Consider the following 5,000-nt stretch of genomic DNA (forward strand, 5'->3'; position numbering starts at 1 on the left):
TATATATAATATAATATACATATATATATATAATATTTATATATATATATATATATAGGAGAGAGAGAGAGAGAGAGAGAGAGAGAGAGAGAGAGAGTGTATCTATATATCTATATCTATTTCCATATCTATCTATCTATCTATCTATCTATCTATATACATATATATGTATATATATGTATATATATATATATGTATATATATATATATATATATATATATATATATATATATATATATATATATATATATGTTAGTCAACAGCAATTCATTTCAGGATTTAGGCCTTTCTTTGTTCTTTATTGAGAGACTATTTTTCTGTTTCTCTCTATCTTTTCTTTCTCTTTATGTTGGTTTATAAGTATGCATAAATACCAGCACATCTACTAGTAGATACTTATGCACATGTATATATATATATATATATATATTTATATAATATATATATATATATATATATAGATATATATGTATATATATATATACTATATATATATATATATATATATATATATATATACACACATATACGTATCTACTATATATACGTGCTGATATTTATTCATACCTATAAACCAACATAAAGAGAGAGAGAAAAGATAAAGAGAGACAAAAACAGATAAATAAATAAAGATAACGAGGAAGAGAAAGAGAGAGGGTGGTAAGAGAGGAAATTCCTGGGAAACCATTTCGACCGAATCAATGACAAGCTGCGAACCGCACTGTAACAACGATCTCCTTTTGTGTTCGTCTCAGTAGCTGTTTAGCTGATAATCTGTTTGTTTATTCATTTCTCTCTCTATCTGTTTATGTATTCGTATAAATGTGTATACATATGAATGTGTGTGTGTGTTTATGTACGCGTGTATGTGTGTATTTCATGTATACTTGGTTGTATAATGTAAGCAAGAATATGAATAGTATATATGTGTATGTACGTTTGTATGTAAGAAAGACGGAAGAACAGAAAGGGGAAGAACAGGAAAGGAAACCACGGATAACTGTGGCGAACATAAGACAAACACATGAGAAGAAGCCACGAAAAAAGAAAAACAATAAGACAAAGGGAGAAAGAAAAACAAAAAATGGAGAAAGAAAATACGAAGAAAATATCAAATAACATAAACATCTATAATTCCATCATATCTAACAAACAAGAAAAACAAAGTAACATAGACTTCGAAAACCCTAACTGGCGGCACATCAAACATTCACTCTCTTTTTTTTTTAATCATTTTTTTTTTCTTTTTTATCACGGGTTGTTTTATGGCAGAATGAATACGTTATCGCAAGATTAAACTTTAATCTCCGGAATTTCTCACGCTCTTGGTATAAAAAAAAACCATCCCCTACCCTTTATATACCCTCCACCGCTACCCCCCCCTAATCCAACCCCCTACAGATACCCACCTCCCCCTCCCCTCCTCCTAATACCCATACCCTCCTCTCCCCCTGCCCCTACCCCCTACACACACTCACACCGCCAGACGGGGCGATACCCTTCCCCTTTGCCTTCCCCCCTCTCCCCTCCCCTTCCCTTAGCCTTCTTTCTCCCCTTCCCTATCCTTCTCCCTTTCCCTCCTCTCTTCCCCTATCCTTCTCTCCTTCCCCCTCTCTTCCCCTATCCTTCTCCCCTTCCCCCTCTCTTCCCTTCCTCTCTTCCCCTTATTCCCTATTCTCCCTCCTCCCCTCCCCCTCCCCTTAACCCCCCCCCTTTTCCTCCCCCCCCCCGACCCATACCCACCGCGAACAAAGGAGAAAAAAGGGAACCTTAGACTCACGAATTCGGTGCAATAAAAGCTCAACGCCGAACAATATCTCACGCCTGATCGAACCTGTCGTAAAAATTGGACGTGAAGGGTGGGGGTAGGGGGTGAGGAGGGGGGCGGGGGATAGGGGGTTAGGAGGGGGGCGAGGGTGAGGGTGAGGGGGGTTAGGAAGGGGTGAGGGGGAAGGGTGGGAGAGGAAGGGGGGGAGGGGGAAGGGTGGGAGAGGAAGGGGGCGAGGGTAGGGGGTGAGGAGGGGGCGGGGGTAGGGAGGGAGGAAGGGGTAAGGGGGGGAAGGGTGAGGAGAGTGGTGGAGGGGAAGGGGGATGGGGTGTATGGAGAAGGGTGGTGGTGGGGGTAAGGGGGAGGGTTGTAAAGAGGAGGGGGTTGAGGAGGGGGGGAGGGGCAGTGGAAGGGAGGTTAGAAGGAGGGGGTTAATCGGCAGAAAAGTAAGAAAGTGGAAACACGTGGTGGGGGGGATCTAATATACCTCCCTCGTCCCTCTCCTCCTCCCTCTCCCCACCTTACCTATCCTTACCCTCTTCCCCCTTACCCTTATCCTCCTTCTGGTCTTTTTCCTTACCAAATACCTTCTTCCCCTGTCCCCTCCTCCCCGTCCTTTCCTCCCCTCTTTTATATTACCTAATTCCCTCTTTTTAACTCTTCCCCAAATCCCCCCTATCCTCCTCCCCCTCTTTTCCCCTACCCTAAACCCTTTCTCTCTCCCCTCCCCCTTTTTCCCTCCCTCCCCCCTCCTCCCCTACCCTAAACCCTTTCTCTCTCCCCTCCCCCTCTTTCCCTCCCTCCTCCCCTCCTCCCCTCCTCCCTGGCCCCACGAAACTGCCCTGGAAATTACTTTACGAGCCATGAAGACCCAGTTAATTAGCACTTACAGGTTGAATGACTTTTGTTTCACTATATTGTCCGAATATTTTCTTTTTTTTGTGGAGTGATTTTTTTCTTTTTGTTTTGCTCATTTTCTTTTCTCATTTCATGCTTCTTTTTTTGCGGGCAATATCATTTTCTTTGGGTAGATATATTCATCGATAATGCGATGGTACAGTGAAAGAGTGAGAGAAAATATGCATATATAGATTTCTGTCTATCAATCTATATGTATATATATACACGTGTGCATATATATGCATATATATATATATATATATATATATATATATATATATATATATATATATACATATATATATATACATATATATATATATATATGTATATATATATACATATATATATATATTCATATTTTCATTTATATATATCTATATTTTTTCATGCTTCCACATGAAAAAAAATGCAGACTGCAGGCTGCACACAAGCATATGTACAGATCACCAGCCCCAGCCACGCTGGTGGCATATATATATATATATATATATATATATATATATATTATATATATATATATATATATATTGTGTGTGTGGTCATCCCTCTCTGGAAGGGGAAAGGGGGAATCGATGGGACTGTAGCAACTACCGTGGCATTACACTGCTCAGCATACCAGGCAAGGTTCTCGCTCACATTCTTCTGAAACGGATCCGCAACCACCTACTGAGACACCAGAGACCGGAGCAGTCTGGATTTACTCCTGGCAAGTCCACAATAGACCGTATACTAGCGCTTCGAATAATTGTGGAACGCCGTCGTGAGTTTGGTCGTGGGCTGCTTGCAGCCTACATCGACCTCAAGAAGGCGTTTGACTCGGTGCATCGGGAATCGCTATGGGAGATCCTGAGGCTCAGGGGAATTCCGACACAGATTATTGGCCTGATAGCAAGCCTCTATACTGGTAACTGAAAGTGCTGTAAAGTGTGGTGGGGGTATGTCGAACTTCTTCCCTGTTAATTCAGGGGTGAGGCAAGGCTGTGTCCTTGCACCCACACTTTTCAACACTTGTATGGACTGGATAATGGGCAGAGCTACTAGCCAAAGTCAGTGCGGAGCAACACTAGGCAATATTAAGGTCTCGGACCTTGACTTTGCCGACGATGTTGCCATCCTATCTGAGTCCTTGGAGTCACTTGTGGCGGCTCTTGATGCATTTAGCAATGAGGCGAAGCCCCTAGGCTTAAAGGTCTCCTGGACCAAGACCAAGATTCAGGACTTTGGGGGCCTGTTAGGGGAACCCGTTCAGTCGATCCTTGCTTGCGGCGAGGACGTTGAAGTCACAGAAAGTTTTACATACCTTGGTAGCGTAGTCCATATCTCTGGGTTGTCAGACCAGGAAGTCAGTAGACGGATTGGTCTGGCAACAGGAGCCATGAACTCGATCAACAAGAGCGTTTGGAGATGTCGTACTATGCAGAAGGACCAAGCTGCGGTGTCTTCAAGGCCTTGATACTTCCAGTTTTGCTCTATGGAAGCGAAACATGGACGCTATCCAGTGCCTTGGAGTCTCGCCTTGATGCCTTTTGTAACAAGTCCCTTCGCCGGATCATGGGGTACAGTTGGCAGGACCACGTGTCCAACCGGCGGTTACACCGTGAGACCGGCATGGGACCTGTTACTTGCATAATCCGGGATCGCCAACTCAGGCTATATGGCCACCTAGCTCGCCTCCCTATGGACACCCTGCCCACCAGGTTGTCTCTCTGCGAGACAACCCTGGGTGGAGGAGACCTGTGGGACGTCCTAGGAGATCATGGCTTGGGCAGCTCGACGAGACCTGTCGTGAGGACCTAGAGATGGGCCGTGTGCCTGCCTGGAGACTCGCCTCGAGGGATCCTCGTGGCTGGAAGCGAAGGGTGGATGCGGCCATGCGCCCCCGTCGGCGTTAGCCCCTTGATGATGATGATGATATATATATGGACACACAGACATATGTATAGGTATGTGTATAAAAATATGTATATATGTACATATATATATATATATATATACATATATATATATATATATATATATATATATATATATATATATATATATATATATATATATTGTGTGTGGTGTGTGTGTGTGTGTGTGGTGTGGTGTGTGTAGTATATATGTGTGGAAGAAAAACCCACAATGCAAAAACTAGATTTATTGAAATAGAGACTACAGTTTCGAAATCCACCTGGTTTCCATCCAAGTCCGATATGCGTAGCTTAGCCTCGCCCGGGCTATGTCATGAGGGGAGCCCGGCCTGTGTCGACTAATGCCGACTCGCTCACGTGTGTCAGTTGCTGACTCGGCTGAACCTAGTCCTTGCCCGCCGTGGTGCCCAGCCAC

The sequence above is a fragment of the Penaeus monodon genome, chromosome 17 (genome assembly GCF_015228065.2).
Source record: "Penaeus monodon isolate SGIC_2016 chromosome 17, NSTDA_Pmon_1, whole genome shotgun sequence".
Taxonomy (NCBI): Eukaryota; Metazoa; Arthropoda; class Malacostraca; order Decapoda; family Penaeidae; genus Penaeus; species Penaeus monodon.